This window comes from Leptonychotes weddellii, chromosome 15 (assembly GCF_054177405.1).
Source record: "Leptonychotes weddellii isolate Sample4059 chromosome 15, ASM5417740v2, whole genome shotgun sequence".
NCBI classification, from domain to species: Eukaryota; Metazoa; Chordata; class Mammalia; order Carnivora; family Phocidae; genus Leptonychotes; species Leptonychotes weddellii.
Window position 1 is genome coordinate 2,587,459 of NC_138383.1, and position 17,470 is coordinate 2,604,928.

General features: G+C 58.3%; 1 protein-coding gene across 3 annotated transcripts in view; it reads left to right on the forward strand.

Annotated features, from left to right (window-relative positions):
- Positions 1-17,470, forward strand: part of RBFOX3 (RNA binding fox-1 homolog 3) — a 458,835-nt gene that overhangs the window by 68,119 nt on the left and 373,246 nt on the right. Inside the window, exon 1 of one of the 3 annotated variants that reach the window (XM_081804339.1) lies at positions 13,753-13,872. The exons of the other annotated variants lie outside the window; for them this stretch is intronic. The gene's annotated coding sequence lies outside the window, so the exon portion shown is untranslated. Of the gene's footprint in view, positions 1-13,752; positions 13,873-17,470 lie in introns of those variants that run through there. 3 annotated transcript variants of the gene reach the window in all.

Consider the following 17,470-nt stretch of genomic DNA (forward strand, 5'->3'; position numbering starts at 1 on the left):
ACAGGCAAATCACCAGATCAGTGAGCATCTCACCTTTCCTCCTGATGCCCCGAGTGTCTGCAGCTGGTCCCTCTAGGGGCGGAACCCGGGCTGGTGTGTTTCTGGATCCTGCGGCTTCAGCTGGAACTGTGGGATCTCATTCCTGGAGGTGGGCTGGGGGGCCATGGGGTCTGTCCCCAGCTCTTAGCAGAGGAGAAAGCAGAGTCCTGGAGATGTGAATGGCATGTCCCTGTCACACAGGTGGCTATGCTGGGCCGGGCAGCCAGGCCCTCTGTCTCCCAGCCTCGGACTGCCCCCGCTGCGGGGGAGGTCACCTTCTGATTTCTCAGGAAATGGCCACGTGGGTCAGGAGCCATGTAGTCACGCTTGGTGAACAGTCACTGTAGGTTAGTGTCTCATTTTCAGTGGCATTTTGTCATGGTGGACATCTGTTGTGGATGTCTCCGGGGGCCGGCTGTCCTGAAGATGCACATGGGGGACACTGGGAGGGGGCACTGGCCAAAGAGCCTGGGGAGCTCAGGGTCACTTACTGCCACTGCTGGGGACAAAATGAGAGACCCAGTGTGGCAAGGGGGTGTTCCCCTGCACGGGCCCTGGTGTGGGGATCCGCTGGGCCCCAGCTTTGCCATGCCTCGAGGTGCGGCTGGGCAATCAGATGGCCTGTCCTGGCCTTGGGCTTTCTTTCTTTGTTTTTTCCGTACTAGGTCAGCAGTGATCTCTGGCCCAGCCCATCAAGCAGCTCCGTGCAGAGGTTCGAAGCTGGGACGAGACAGAAACGTAGTTCTAGTTAGGATGTGCTCAGGGCTCCAAGCAGAGCCCTCAGGAGGCCAGAGGGACTGTCCAGAGGGAGGTGGCTGAGTTCTGGGAGGTCACCTGGAGACCCAGGCTCTTCTTTTGGGGTCCCTGCCCTTAGGGTACTGCTTCCACATGCTTGGTCTCAGAGGGTTCGCCTTAGTTCATGTTCCAAACCTCTGGTGGAGGAAATGGGGGGTAAAGGTGGGGTCAGGGGTCTCCCCTCCCCTTAAGGGCATGACCCACAGGCTGTAGGAGTCACTTCTTTTTACGTCCCATTGGCCAAAATGCAATCGCATGATCATACCTGGGAGGTGTTGGCCTTATCTGGGACGGTGGTGCACCAGCTAAATACCAGGGTCCAGTTATTATATGAGAGCATCTTCTGTCACAGATGGGGAGACGCTTTCTAAGTTCTACTGGAGGAGGATGATTGTAAGGGACTGTTTTCCTAAATAGGCTTTGGGGGCTGCCAGGAGCCTGCTGTGCAGGAGAGGCATGGGCTGCTTCCCGCTTGCTTGGCTGGTCTGCATCAGGCCCTGGTTGTAGAAGGAAGGGGTCCCCACTTCTGGATAGGGAGGGCTGCTGGGGTGGGGGGTGGGGGGTGGGTGGGGATGCAGGGGCGAGGGGGCCTGGTGGAGAGGCTCGTTTGCAGAGGGTGAATCCAGGGAGGCTTCTGGTCCACTGAGCCCTGACTGGGGCCCCTCCCCATCTCCTTGGCCCCTACATCCTACCCCTGTCACACTCATCTGAACTAAAAGCTATAGAATGCCACATGTTCCTCCAGGCCACGGTTCCTCCAATTCCACGGCGCCCTGGTTCCATTCACTTCAGTGAACTATTTCCCACTAACAGTTCATTAGCTTGCTTTTTGCCTAGAACAACCAGAAAAATGCAAGCAGTTTGTAGCCCCCCAGCACCCCTCTGCTCCCCAAGTTGGGTTTTCTGCTGGTGGTAACGGAAGCTCTCTGCCATACCCGGATGCCACGGCTGCCCCGTCCCTGCACGTTTGGGTGCGTGAGAGCAAGCCCTACGCCTGTCTGCCCCGCTCATTCATAAATCGAAAGCACGTGTCCACACGAATGTTGATGGCAACTGTATTGGTGATCGCCCCAAACCGGACATCACTCAGATGTACGTCCATGATGGGGGAGCCGACAGTGGTGTGTCCACGTGCAGGAACACCACTGAGCAGTGACGAGGAGTGAGGTTCGGGTACACAGGGCAGCATGCTCGCCTCTCTGGGGAATTACGCTACGTGGAAGGAGCCAGACCAGGAAAAGAGTCTGTGCTGAATAATGTTATTTATGCAAAATCCCAGCAAACAGGTCAGTGGGTGGCTGGCGGTGGGGGGCGGTGGGTGCAGGGAGGGGTAGGAGAGAGAGAGATCACAAGGTGCAGGGGGAAGCTTTCTGGGTGGTGGCTGCATTCACTATGGATTGTGGGCACATCCACACATCAGAACTTAGAAACTCCACCCTTTAAACGCGTGCGCTTTGCTGAATGTCAGCGATAGCTCTCTGAGGGGTGAGGGGAGCTCCTGGGGGGGCCTCTCTTTCTCAGGGGCACTCATCCCGTTCATGAGGCTCATGACCTAATCTCCTCCCAAGGGCCCCGCCGCCTGACACCATCCCCTTGGCGGTTAAGATTCAACCTGTACATTTGGGGGGACATACACATTTCTTCCACTGCAGCGTGTAACTGCTCAGGGCCAGCGTCTGTGCCATCCTACACATGCCGAGATGTCTGTCATGGCCTTGGGCCCTCCCAGAGGGCACCCACGGAGCTGGACACACACGCTAAGCGTGGCCCCACGCTGGACACCCAGACACGGTGAGCTCCCTGGAGACCCACAGCAGGTGGCTGTTTGCTGGACGTGCACCCGCTGGCTGGAGGCTTCTGGATCTGGGGCGGCGTGCGTGCGTCTGTGTGCTCTCACCCTCCATCGTGGACGATGTCGTGGTTCTGCGGGGACCGAGCCACCATGTGTTCCGCTCCGACGTCTGCTGTGGGTCATGGAAGTCCAGTGGGAGCCTGAGCCACCATCTCGGGCTCCCAGTAGTGTGCGAGCCACGGGCGCATGGTGATTGGTGGCCCCTCCACCTGCTGGCGTGCGTGGTGATGCCCTGGGGCTGCCGTCACCGCGTTCCGCAGGCCAGGGGGCTTAGCTCAGCAGAAGCTGATGCTGGTGTAGATGTAGAGCTGGGAGTGTGAGAAGAGCAGGCTAGGCTCCGTCCAGGAGCTCAGGGAGCGTCTTTCCTTCCCTCCACTGTCTTCTGGGCGTTGCTGGCAGTCCTGGTGCTCCTCGGCTTGGGGTGGCCTCACTCCGGTACCCGCCTCGTGTTGCATGGCCTTCTCTGTGTGGTGTCCTCACACGGTCTTCTCCGTGTGTGTCTGGCCCTAGTCTCCCCTTCTAATAACAACGCCAGTCGTATTGGCTTAGGGGCCACCCCACTGACCTCATCTTGACTCGATTATGTCTGCGAAGACCCTATTTCCAGACAAGGTCACATTCTGGGCTACAGGGCGATTAGGACTTGGATGGTGTCTTTTGGGGGCACAGTCAGCCCACAGCAGGGTGTATTCCGCTGTACTGTGAGTAAAGGTTACAAGTCTGCGTTGTCCACAAGGCTGGGGTCCCTAGTCCTTCATGACCCTTCTCCGGCCTCCCGCACGTCGTGCTCCTGCCCCTCCTGGTGTGAGATCTCAGGAGAGCCCCATGCTGCCAGGTCCTTAGTTTATTCATCTGTGAAAGGGGTGGTCAGAGCACCTGCTCAGGGGGTGTCTGTAGGGAGTTAACGGGGTAAAATGCTGGGCCCAAGGGAAGGGCTTGGAAAGTATTGGGAAATATGCATGAGTGGATCGGGAGATGCCAGTGAGAGTCTGAGGGCTGGACCCAGGAGCATAGGCAGTGTCCTCTTCAGTGACGAGAGGCCTTGAAGGGTTCTGCTGGGAAGAGCAGGGTGTGAGTGGTATTTTATGGGCATCCCTGCTTTTTTTTCTTTATGGGGGGAGATGGGCAGAGAGAGGGGGAGAGAAAGAATCCCAAGGAGACTCCTCACTCCTCGCCCAGTGCAGAGCCTGACACGGGGCCAGATCTCACGACCCCGAGATCACGACCTGAGCCAAAATTGAGAGTCAGATGCTTGACCGACTGAGCCCCCCAGGCATCCCGAGAGGCACCCCTGCTTTAGGTGTGCAGGAGTGAAGGGGAGCAAGCTAAGGGTTTAGGGTGTGCAGGAGGGGGCACAGAGCCCAGAGGGGATGGATGCTGTGGAGGGCGGGAGAGCTGACCGCGCAGGGAGAAGCAGGGGCATCCACAAATGAAGGGAGTTCACGTGTTGAAGCCCTAACCGAGGCACCTCAGGATGTACCTGTACCCGGAGACGGGGCTGCGAGAGAGGCCGCTGGGCTAGAGGTGGCCATGCGGGTGGGCCCTAATTCAGTCTGCCGGGTTCCTTAGGAGGAGAGGAGCTCAGGACGCAGACTCATGGAGCGACGCCGTGTGGATGGGGGGAGGGCGGCCGTCTACGCGGAGAGAGGCCTCAGACCGCGCCCTGCTGACACCTTCATGCCAGACTTCCAGCCTCCAGACAGAAACATGTGCCTGCTGGTCAAGCCGCCAGCCTGGGGTGTTTTGCTGTGGCGGCCCCGGGACACCGACCAACACGCCAGGGAGGAGTCCGTGGGGGCACTCCCCACATGGATGTCTTCTCCAGAGTCCACTGGGGCCCAAGGGAGGCGGGACCGGGCAGTCTGGCTGGCGACGGTGACCGGGGGCTGCCACCTTGTCATGGGTGACATGATCAGGTCGTGTTTGTGCAGGAACCCAGGAACAACAGGGTGCCTCGGGGGTCTCCGGGAGGAAGTGCATCAATGAAGCAACAATGTAAAAAGTGTCTTCTTTTGGAAGATCTTAAACCAGGGGGAATGAAATTCGCAGTAAGGATGAATTCCCCAAGGCAAGAACAGTTCAGTTTTCTCCAACCTGCCCCCTTGGGCGGCTCCTGAGCCATGTCCCGTTGCAGGATGCGGGTGCGGGAGGCCACGTGGCAGCAGCGAGCGCCCACGGGAGCTCCACGGCACACAGCCGTGCATCCGTCAGCCCTCCGTGTGCATGGGAGCCTTTGGTGACTGGGAAGGCGTGGGCTGCACCTGGCCTCAAAAGGGCACCACGTCATGCCCCAGTGAAGCTGACCCTGACCTGTCTCGGTCTCCCGACGATGCAGCCCCATGCTGCCACTGAGAAGTTCCCAGAATCACAAGGAAATAAAGAATGTGTCCCTGTGGGAGGTGACGGGTGTTAACCTGGCCTATTGTGGCGATTGCTATATATACACGTATCGAGTCACTGTTCCGCGCACCCACAACTAATACAATGTCCTATGTCAATTATATCTCAGTAAAACTGGAAGAAAAAAAGAAATTCATCGAAACAGCAAAGGTCTGAAATTTCCATTAAGGAATTCGGTATATTCCAAACTTGAAGGATAAAAGCCATCCAAAATGATTTAGTGAAGCTTTCTTTCTGTGTTAGTTACTATGATTTAATAGCTGTACCCTTAAAAAGTACAGAGCCATGGCCGCCCACCCGCTCTGCTGGGCTCCGCACACCATTTCTTGCTGGCCTGGGTCAAGCTCTTCAATCGTGCTTTCAACCTGGGGATGATACGAACTGAAGGACAGGCTGATGTGTCAGATGACAGAGTCAAATAGAAGGTGGGCAGTGGATTAAATTTAACAGGGGTCAGGGAGAAAGCGTCCCCCACCACCCCGTATGTTTGCACGTATATACACAGAAACAGCGTGGAAGAAATGGGCTCAAAACGAAGCAGCCTATTGGGGCCACTGTGAGGAGTGTCTTAGTGGAAACCCCGTGTCTGAGGGAGGGAATTCTACCACCTCTTTGCCATTTGACCGCTGTGGGGCTGGAGCCGGGTTCTGGACACGTTCTGGGGCCTCCAGACACTTGTGCAAAATTCCAGGATGGCAGTTAGCGTGGGGAGAAGTCGTTTGAAAAGCAGCTGTGGGACTGCCCGTGTACCTCTGTGTGTGTGCACCTGCGTGTGTGCCCGTGTGCACCTGTGGGCATCCATGTGGTGGGCTCACAGGAAGAAGCCGTGGTCACTCTTCCTTACTCCTCATCACTCCAGAAGGCAGACGTGAACTCCCGACTGGATGAGGAGCACAGCAGGTCTGGGGGCCGTGTTGGAAGACCATTTTCCAGCAGTGCAGGGCCTCCCCTGGGGGGACATCTGTGAGGGGGTCCGGGGAGTGCCCTGCCAGCGTGGTGATCAGGCGGAGCTGGGTGGCACCATGTGGAAGGTTCCTGCAGAGGGACAGGCAGGATCAGATGAAGGCCAGTGAGTGCTGCTGTGAAGCTTGTCTGAGTTCATTATTGATCCCCTCGTAGTACGTTGAATAATATCCCTCAAAATTCGTGTCCACCCACAATCCCAGGATGGGGCCTTACTTGGAAATAGGGTCTTTGAGGATGTACTTGGTTAAGATGAGGTCCTGCTGGTTTGGGGGGACCTAAATTCAATGACATGCCCTTCTAAGGAGGGAATGCTCAGAGGTGGCCACGTGGAGACAGAGGCAGAGGTGAAGTGATGCTTCCGCAAGCCAAGGAACCCCAGGATTGCAGCACCCCCAGAAGCCAGCAGAGGGGCCCGGGACGGTTCCTGCCCAGAGCCCTCGGAGGTGGTGTGGCCCTGCTGACACCTTGGTTTGGGACTTCTGCCTCCAGGATGTGAGAGAGGATGTCTCTGTTGTGTTAAGCCCCCGATTTGGGGTCCCAGCAGCCCCAGGGAATGGAAGCAGCTGCTTCCTTGGCCCCGGGCACTCCCTGTGCCTCACGAAAGGGAAGACGCTCTGTCCGCTTTGCCCTCTCCTGCTCAGAAGACTTTAGAGTCAAATGGAAAAGCCTTGTCATTTTTCACGATGCCACATTTCCCACCTTTTTCTTTTAAAAGTATCCTACGTGCCTCGTGAACGTTCTCACACCCGTGCGCCCTGAGGGGGTTCCTGTTTGCACAGCGCGGAGAAAGCACGTGTTTCTGTCCCGGCGTTGGGAGCGCGGAGCCGGGGGTGCCTGCGCCCCAGTGTTTCCCAGCTCCGTCTCCCCTTCTGCAGCCGGTCTCGGGCCACACATCCATCTTGCGTCTCTCCTCCTCCTGCCTCCAGCCTTCGGAACTTGCCTGCGCTCACCTCGTGCCGGCGGTGATGAGGGACATGGGGGGCAGATCAGTTACGATTCAGGTGTTTTGCCCCCACAGTGCCACACACCTGGCTCTTGGGAAACACGGAGAAATCAGGTTGATCTTCCAGTGTGCATCCAGGTGTCTCTCATCCTGTGGACACCCCGGCGTCTTCTCTGTCCTCCAGAGAATCTGTCTGTCCAGGCGGATGCGCCTTCCCTCTGTTCATGTCTGCTCAGCTGTGGCTGAGCACATCCACACAAAAGGGACAAGAGTGCTACTTCTGTAGAGCAAGCTCAGCACAGACCTTCTCCCCACAGGATTGCCTGGGGTTGCCTAGCAATCTGACAGCACTCTGCCTCAGTCGACACACGACTTGGATGGATTTTTCCTATTTTTAATTTGTTTTCTGGGTGGGTATTATTGTGCAATCATAGGCTGAGCTCAAAGATATGATGTGGGTCCCACTCGAAACAAGTAGGTCCAGGGAGATGGGGAAGAACCCACTGGTCCTCGGAGGGACCTCGGCATCTGTTCTCAAAGACTCTTGTCTCCAGCCGTCGGCCCAGTTATGAAAGTTGGGTGGCACCTGGGGACCCTCTGCCCGCACCCCTCACACGTTCTGCAGGCCGCCTTGGTTCTCCAGAAGCAACTGCGTTATCAAGCAGAGCGGAGAGAGAAGTGTGCGCGATGTGGACATGGGCCCCTGAGCTGCCTGGATCTCCCCCTGACATTTCCCGTCCACGTGGGAGGAGACATGGCATGATTTGCAAGGGGTTCACCCTCCTCTTGAGAAGATAAATGTCAGAACTGAGAGCAAGCGGGTACTGATATAGAGCTGCACACTCTTAAATAAAATATCAAGTCTGGAAGTGTGTGTGTGTGTGTGTGTGTGTGTGTGTGTGTGTGACATTGCAGATGCACCTGCCTGCTCTCCTGCATGTGAAATAGGAGGGTGGCGTGGAGGGGCTGGGGGCGGTCCTGCTTGCAGACTCAGAGGCTGGGGTTAGGGTGTGGGGCTGCCGCTCAGGTGCCCCGAGAACCTGGCAGGGCCCCTGGCGGCTCTGAGCCTCAGTTTCCTCAACCGTAATAGGAGGGGACTGTTCACAGTGACCTCTGAGCTGCTTCCAGTCGGAAATGCCATGATGACGTTTGGGACCGGAAGCCAGGGAAGGGGTGAGGCCGTGGAGGGAAATACTGTGAACTGGAGATTGAGTCTCCAGGAAAGCTGGTGTTTAGGTGGAAGTGAGGAAAGCAAACGGGAAGGAGGAGGCAGGATGAGCAGGAGAGCATGCCGTCATGCAGGATCCGGAGGAAGTTTCCAGAAAGGGAGTGGATAGCAGGGCCACCTGCCTTAAGTGATGGAGTGCACCAAGGGTGGAATGTGGGCTAGTCTGGTGCCTCCCATCCCTGGAGACTCCAGGAGAGCCATTCTGTGGGGTGCTGGGAGCAGGTGGGAACTGTTGTGGATAAAGGGGAGAGAGGAAGGTGGGGGCCTTGGGGAGAGAGCAGTGTCTAGGGAGACCCCACCTGCTTTCAGGCTGGCGGGTGAGGGCCCCCTGGGCAGGGGAGATGGGAGAGGGGGAGGCGCCAGAGGGCTGGACAGAGAGGGGGATTTGGAAGGAGAGGGGGAGGACGGGAGGAAGTCTGAGCTCTCCCTTCCTAGTGAAAACCACGGTGCACTCATCTACCAGGAGTAAGGGGGAACGTGTGGTGGCTCAGGTGTGCAGCTGGGCAGCCAGCCCAGCTGGTGCGTCCGGTGCTGAGGCCATGCATGGGAGGAGCCCCAGCTGTGACCAGAGGTGAGAGCTGGGCCAGTGCTGGCCTCTGTGACTTCACTGGGTAAGTCAGTGGGGTTGGAGCCTCTGATGGCCAGGTTTCATGGTGATCTAGACTTCATGGGGTCTGAGAGACCCTACAGAAATATATGCTTTTGCATGTCTGCTCCACATGCACAGATGTTAGTGGGTGGTTTCTCCAATACGCTCCTTCAGCCCCTGGGGGTCTGTCCCTATGGGGACATCCTGAACACAGGCAGGCACCTGTCCAGCATCCTACAGTATGCTCAGACTTCAGCCCAAAGGGGAACCCAAAGTAGCCAACAGTGATGGGCAGTGGTGGGAAATGGATGTGCCTGTGTATTTATATGCAACGTAAATATTGGTGTGGAGAGGGGGAGAGGAAGGGGGAGGGAGGGAGAGTCATTCTTAACTGGGAAGTTAGGATTGCGTTAAGTGGCCTTAGAATTTACTGTGTTGGATTAAAAGACCAAACAAGGAAGCCCAGTAACGGTGTAAAACGTACTCTCCACCAGCACACCGACTGGTCATCTATGGACCAAACAAGATTGTGGGAGACTGACAAGGAAAAAGAAGTTCCCTTCTATCTTGTTTTCCTCCCACATTTCCCTGTGGTACCATCACCTACTTACGTGCAAGGTGATCACCGCACAGACCTAGCCATGGTGTCCTTTCTGCCGTGGCTGCTTCATGCTTCTAGTCTTGGATGGAGGGTCTGGGAGAAAGAAGACAAGGTGAATAGTTTTGGGGTCACAGTCTGGCTGGCCTCAGACTGAGTTTATAAGAGCCCTTTTCAGGGGGTCTGTGAACCCACTGGCTCCGAATGGACCACTGCATCTATTCTAGGAAATTCTTGGCACAAGGGCTTTCTGGGGAATGGGGGGCCCACCCCAGCTGGGATGTCTGGCAGGTTGATGGGGGTGAATAGGCTGATCTGCATTTTCTGTCGCTTAGCTTACCACGGCCACCCTCCCGATTCTAAGAGGACACATCTGAGGGGTGAAATGAGTGTCTTCAGCTTATACAGATGGCTGTGCATGGGGAGGAGACCATCAGGACCTGGCCCAAGCCGGCCGGGAAGGTACAGATTAGAACCTGGGCCAGGTTCATCTGGTGTTAAAGGGCAGCATGATGCTAGAGGCATTTTGGTGATGACAGCCCTCAACAGGTCTGTGTATGGACAGTTGGACATGTCCCCACCCCGCTCTACCCTCCCATGTTTCCCTCCCACGATCTGCCTTCTCTCCCGTGCTGTGGAGTCCCCTCCTCTGCCCCTCTCTTACTGGATGCACTGTGTCATACATCCCTTGTCATGTGCTTTCATGATTTACTCCCTCGTTTTGTTGGAGCACATCCTCTAGTAGCTTCCTGAGAAATGGCACATGGGAAATAAATGTTTTTGAAACCTTGCATATGCAAACGTCTTTATTTTAATCTCACTTTTGATTGTTAATTTGGTTAAGTAAGGGGTTCTAGGCCAGGAAAGATTTTCCTTTGGCACTTTGAAGGCACTGCTCCCTTATCTCTTAGCTCCTGCTATTGCTCTAGAGACTGTGAAAGCCCATTCTCATTTGGGCTCTTTTTTTATGGGACCTGGAAACTTGCGGGAAATTTTCTTTGCCCCCAGTGTTTTGTATATCAATATACCTTGCTGTGGGTCAGTTTCCATCCGTTGTGCTGAGAACTGGGAAACTCATTTCTAGTTTTTGTTCTGTGAGTGTCTTCCTTCAAAGCATCCTGCTCTTGGTGTATGGATGCAGGATCTTCTCTGCTGTCTTTGTGGATATGGAAAGTGGCTTTTGATGATGTCTTCTCCTCTTTGACTGTTTCCTCAAAGGTGTCCCCCCTCTCCCCCCCTCTCCCCCCCTCCCCCCGGCCGCCCCGCTCTGGGTTGTTTGGTGGCTCTTCTCCGAAAGGCTTTCCTCAGATGTCTGGTAATTTCGGGGTGTCTACTCACATTTAGGGGCGGGGCCTGCAGAGCTGACTGGAAACTGAGGACCAGGTGGGCTTGTCCACTGGGGCTTTTCCCTAGAGGGTGAGTGGTCCGCTCTCTGCTGGGACACAGCAAGGTTATAGCTTACCTGCAGGAGGAGGGAGGGACTCTCCTAGGCCTTGCCTGTCTGATAAGGTCCTCTGGGGGCTGAGTGGGGATTTCAGCCTTTAGGGGGCAGGATACCTCCCTGCCATCTGTGCATGAGGTCCCTCTGGCCACAGAGCCCCTGCTCCATTCTCCCCAGGGAGCACCCCTCCAGGGCGGCTGGCCCTTGGTGGTCTGGAGCAGGCAGCCAGGGAGGATCTGTGGGCTTCTTAAACAGACCTCTGCTACTCTGGGCTGCCTTCCCTATCTCCACAGGCCCCTGGCCCCACTGGTTCGGAGCCTCGGAGGTTCTGTTTCTCAGCTTCCCTCTAGAGCGGGGTGAGGAGTCAGCATGGCCGGGCCAGGCACCGCTGGTCCATTTGCTTTCCACATCATTCCTGTTGTCTTTCCTCTTGTTCTCCAGCTCCTTGAGCTTTGTATCTTTACAGAATCTCTTTTGGTAGTTCTAGTGGGGTTTTTAAAGGGAGCAAAATTAGCTTCCTTTTAGTCTCCGAAGTAAATCTCCTCTTGTTTTGTACCTAATTATTATTGCAAAGGACCTTTCCCAGCTTCTCCTCCCTGTTCTCACTTAAAAAAACAAAACCAAAAAAGCAACAAAGTTTCCAAGTCAGAGGTTTGTAAAATCTTTGATGATACCCCAAGATGGACAACCTCCTGGGTGCTCCTGGTATGAGGACATACAGATTGGTCCTGATGCCCCTTGCTGGCCAGATCCCTTTGATAGTAGCTGCAGCTGGAAGGGCAAATTCCCTGGGGCTCGTCACGAGGTCAGCCTTGCCAGGGCTTGTCCCCAAGGGGGGATCCGAGTGTGCAGGTCCTGTGGCTCAACCTGCCACAGCTGCCAACTTCAACCCACCCGCACGGGAGCTGCACGGGTCTCCGGTGCTGAGTGCTGGCTGGTTCTGGGGGGAGCTTGGGAACAAGATTTGGGGCTGTCTTCAGAGAGCTTTTCTGGAATGACCCAGAAGAATGACCTATAAGGAGCTGTGCTTTTCCTGTGAAGGAAGAGGCCTGCCTGTAGGGAGACAGTTGGGTGATGGGGAGTGGGTGGGCCCAGCCAGGAGTTGGAGGCCATGGAAGCCTGGACCATCTGACAGCAGAGGACAGAGAGAGCCAATTAGGTCTTTTGAGCAGGGATGTGCCATTTTAAATATGGGGGCTGGGGAAAGTTCAATCAACCAAGCAGCTGCCTGGCTGGTAGACAAGGCATTTATCCGGTGTTTAGCTGTAGGCCGAGCGGCTTACTCGAAATTGTAGAGCACGATTCCCCCTGGCCAAGGCAGATCAATGATCCAGACAGGCTGGAGGGCCAGAAATTAAAAGCATTAAGCTCGTAAGTGGACAGTAGCCACTTGTCTTGGACACTGTCTATCCTCACTCTGCAGGGAAGGCAGCCGGCAGCAGCCCCGGGCATGTAGGAACGCAGAGTCCACATCCCTCCCTCTGCTGCCTCTGAGTCTTCCAGGCCCCTTACAAACCCCAGATTCCATGACACGCTTTTTGTCTCACACAGAAAAGCAGGACAGTCAGGTACAAGGAGGAATCCTATGGTTCCAGAAGCATCGTCCAGAAGTAAAAAGCAACCTGGGATGGGTTTTTCATTTGTTTTTAGATTGAGAACGTCTTTGAGGTTACAGCTCACCCCCCTCCCCCCGTGGTGTTCTGGGCACAGCATCTGTTTTTTCCTCAGAAACAGAAGCAAGGCCCTGCCCAATCCTGTGGTTCTGTTTGGGACAGCCCAGGGCCTCCTGCCTTTGGTGCTGACCTTCCTGCCCTCCATGGGTCTCATCCTGCCAGCGCATAGGGTCCCCACTCCACTGGCCCTTAGCTTTGGCTTTCCTTCTCCCCTCCCAGCCCCTAAACCAGGGGTTCTTCTGCCAGGTTGGGGGAGACTGGAGTAGGAACAGGGACAACCAGTAAATCCGAAGCAGACCTCCCACACTGACAGCCTGGTATCTCCAGCAGGGCAGGGGTGTTTGCATAGGTTGGGTTGGCCAATCTGGACAAATGCCCCAGCAGTGACCCTGTGTGGCCCCTTCACTCTCTGTCCAGAGGAAGGCAAGGCACTGAATTCCAGGCCTTAGTAAGGGAGTGGGGGTCTGTGGGCAAAGTGGAAGAGGAGGCAAGGCAATGCAGACCAGTGGCAGAGAAGTGTGGGGGGCATTAACTTCTGCTGCTGGAGTTCCCATTCTGGGGCACCCCAGTGTTGTCCTTTCCAGGCCAGGGCCAGGGCCAGGGAGGTGGAAGGGCAGGGGTCCTCATGGGAGCTGCCTGTCCCCACATCGCCAGGAGGGAGAGAGGGAGGGAGGAGAGGCGGGGCCAGGGCTGGAGGGCGGTGCTCGCGGGGACCCGGGCAGCTCCGGGCTCTGGGGACCCCTGCGCCTCGCCCACTTCTCCCTTGCCGGGGCTCCGCAGGGCTGGCACTGCGGGCCGCCAGGGTGCGTCGCGCCTCCCCGCCCCGCCGCTGTCCCCGGCCGCGCGGCTGCCGGAGCCCCCTCCCTCGCCGCGCGCTGCGCGCTCCGCCCGAGCCGCCGCCGCCGCCGCCGCCGCCGCGTGCTCCCGCTGTCTCCTCGCTCCAGCCGAGCGAGCCAGAGGAACCTGGGAGAGGGAGAGAGCGAAAGGGGGAGGAGAGAGAGGCGAGAGGGAGAGAGGAGGGAGGGAGGGAGGGGAAGACAGAGAGAGAGACAGAGGAGGCGGCGGCGAGGGAAGAGCGAGTGTGGAGCGCCGAGCCGCGGGGCTGCTCCGGAGCCGGCGGAGCCTCCTTGGATAGCCGCCCCGGCCCCGGCCCCGGCCCCGGCCCCAGCCGCTCGCGTGGTCGGAGGAGACGCGGCCGCCGCCGCCCGAGCCCGGTCCCGCGCGCCCCTCGCCGCCGGCTCGCCGGTGCCCGCGAGGCTCCGGGACGCCGCTACCTGCTCGGCGGTCGGGATGCAGCCGGGGCATGGCCGCCGGGCCCCCGTCACCTGCCGCGGGGAGCGCTGAGCCCGTGAGTAGCCCGATCCTTGCCGCCCGCGCATCGCCCTGCGGCGGTCATTACCTTCGCGTTGCACGGACTGGGGGCGGGGGAAGCGCGGCCCGGGGAGGGGCGCTCGAGACCCCACAGAGGGAGGCGGGGCTGCACCGCGCGGCTGGAGACCATCCCGTGGGTGAGGGCGCGCGGGGAGGGGTGGCGCCCTCGGGGTCAGGAGTCTCTGCGCAGGGTCTGGGCTCCCCTGGTCCCTCACGGGCTGGGGTCGGGGCACGTGGCCCACCCGGAGGAACGTTTTGTGAATGGGAAGGCCCCGGGGTCGGGCTCCATGGAGACGCAGGGGAGTCCCGCGCGCTGTGTGGCGGCGGCGGCGGCGGCGGCGGCGGCACAATGCCCGGCTCGGGGAACTCCCCAGCGCGGGGAGGCCGAGGCGCACGGAGATCCCGGCCCGGCGGGGCGCATCCGGGGACGTGGCCGGAGCCCGCGCGGGTGGAAGCAGGGGTTAGCGACCCTGTGGGGTGCAGTGGTCCTCTCTCCCAACACCCAGGCCCCGAGAGCCCTGGCCGGGTCCTTGGGGAGGCTGCTTCACGCGAGGAGTTGAGGACCCAAAGGAGTTGTGGGGAAGAAGGGGCTCCCACGGCTCCCTAAAGAGGGGTCCGCAGCGCCGCGCGCGAGGGTAGGCAAGGTAGGTGGGTGGGGGTGGGTGACGAGCGGCCCGCTGGGCCCTCCAGGGGGCGGGCTGGGGGTGCTCCCGGCGGAGTCTCTGAGCGGCGTCAGGGAGGCTCCAGCCCGAACCGAGTCTGCTTCTCCCCAGCCTTGGTCGCCCCCAGGGGCTGGCACAGCCCGGCTGGGGAACCTGGAGCCTGGGCGGCCGGGCGCAACCCTGGCCCAAACTTTCTGCCCCGGCGGCCCCTGGGAGGCAGTGGCGCTCGTCCCTTTGGGAGGGCTGTCTCTGTCCGTCGCGCCCGGGCGCGGCACGAGGCCCGAGGTCACATCCTCCCCTAGGTGCGGAGCCTCCCCGTCGTGTCTCCCCGCAGTACCCACGCTGCTGGGAGCCCTCACCCAGTCCGCGCGAGGATGAGGGAGCAGCGCCTGGTGTGGAGGGACGTTGGGACCCTGTCCGTCCCAGAGCGGCCCGGGATCCAGAGTCTCACGTGGGGTGGGGGGTGTTGTTGGGAGTCTGGAACTCCGGCCCCCCGCCAGCGGGCACGGGGACCTCGGGGGTGGGGAGAAACTGCTCCGTGACAGCTTCCCAGCTTTTTGGAGGGACTAGGTTTATTTTTTAATGGTCACTTTTAAAAAGGACTTCCGCAGCGCCGCTTTTCCTTATGCGGGAGAAACACCCAGCGTTGGAGGCGAAGGATGGGGACTGAGGGATCCATCCCCCAGGCGAGCACCCCCCCTCCCAGCTAGAGGTGAAGTGAAGTCGGGGCTTCGGAGGAGCAGGGTCGCTAAGTTCCTGCTGAAACACCCTCCTCGCTCAGGGACGCCCTGGGCGCGTACCCGGGAGCCAGGGCACTCAGTACCAAGCAGGTTCCAGGCTAATGGAGTCAGGTCGCTGGTAATGAGGTCTTTTAGTCGGAAGACAGCTTTTGTTTTACTGGCTTGCAAAAAATAAATACATAAATAAAAAATAAATAAAAGTATAAACACCACGGCAGAACCTGCTCATTAAGCGTGCATAGTGGATTTGGGTGGATGTCTTAATTAGGCTGCGTTGTTAACGGGGATATTACACTAATTAAAACCAGACCCTCCAGGTGAGCGAAAATTGTGGAGGGAGAGGGAGAAAAGTTGCAGCGAAAGTGCTGCTCGAAGAAAGCGAGATGCGTGCAGGTCGGGGGGGGGCCCCGTGGGGGCTTCTTGGGGCAGCATCGGGGGTGGGGGGTGCCTTCTGAGCACCAGCAAGGTGCACCCCCTCCCTTCCCGCCTCCACCAGCCAGCACTGAGGACTGAGGCTGCCACCCCAGTCCCTCCCTGGGGACTGGAGGGCTCCCTGCGTGGGCACGGGCTCCCCGCACACTCCTAGAAGCAATGCTTAACCCCTCATTCCCCTGCTGGGAGTTTCAGGGAGGGCGACTCTGTGGGCGAGGTGGGAAACCCTGGGGGTTTTGGGAGCAGAGGCAGAGTAACACGGGGGCACTCAGGCCAGCCAGTCTGGGCCTGGTGAGGCAGCTGTGTGCGAGGGGGATGGTTTGCCAGTGGCATATAGGGTGTTTGCCTCCGAGCTGCTGGGGTTTTCTGGCATGAGGTGCCCATTTCCAACAGCGATTCCCTTCCCCATAGAAAGAGGACTTAAATGATTTATCTGATCCACCCTCCAGGGGCCTGGGGCTTAGAGAGACCTCCATCCACCTCCTCTGGGGCCTTGGTCGTCTCAGGACGCTGGGAGAAGCTGGGAATCCAGGAAGTGCCCCCCAGGCCTGGCCTCTCTGGCTGCGTCGGGCCTTCCTTGTGAATGCCCCTCGCCCAGTGCCCTCCAACAGGAGCAGCAGCTGAGCTGGGTGTATTCACTGCCCTTCCGCAGGGGCCAGAGGCCGGGCTGGAGGGAAGGCGGAGGCCGGAGCGGCCCCCTGCCATCTAGGGCACCCTGGGCGTACAGCCCGGTGGCAGCACCAAGGACAGGGCCAGGGGCCTGCTGCCCGCTCTCCTGCCCTCCCGCCTCTGACATTGTACCGGGCCGCTGGGGGCGCTGCAGGTGCTCGCCCTCACCCTGCTAGGGGGAAGGGGAGGGCTCCTGAGGTGCGCGCAGAGCTAGGGGAGCCCAGGGCCAGTGAAGAGGCAGATTTAGGAAGGAGGCAGGTGGGAGGACTCCTCGGTGCCATTTCAGAGTGGGCCTTCTGTGGTGTTCCTGCCACTTAACTTTGAGCGTTGCCAATGGCTTGTGGGAGAAACAGAGAAATTATGGAGCTTTTTGATATCTGTGTATGTATGAGACATGCATGGCAGCGGCTGGAAAAAATGGTACCCCCAGTTGTGGATCCTTGCCAGCCTGGTATAGCTCAGGCCTGTCTCTCCCTTGCAGACTTCTTCCCGGCCCCCCCCTTCAACCATGGCCCAGAGCTCCTTCATTCTGTGATCTGGACAAGTTGGAGGCGCCTTGCTCTTAAAGGCAGGCACCCAGCTGATTTATCCGCACCTCCTCCTGTACACACATGCTATTTGGTGCATGCTTGTGGAATCAGCAGTGAAGGAATGTACAAGTGAAGGGAGCTCCTATCCCACCCAGAAGTGTCAGCGGGGTAGGGGTTGGGTGTAGAGGAGCTGGGCAGGGGGAGACGGCTCGGTGAGCCCAACTCCACACAGGGATGGTATTTTCCCGGGGTTGCAGCACGGGGCTCACCTTGTCCAGCCCTTCCTCCGGCCCGGCTCTCCATGTGTCTGTAGTCTGTGGTCAGTTGTCTCTCTCTGCTTATTTATTGCCACATTCCTCCTTGATACTCTGTTATAAAGACAAATGGAACCTGACGCACAGCTGACATTTGGTGAGGAATTTTTTATTCTTAAACAAGTGAAGGGGAAAAACCATCTTGAAACTTTCCCCCCTTGAACAGAGATGCTCCTTCTTGGGCACCTGCCTTTCCCCAAATCTCCTCCTGAGGCAGGCCTTTCCTTC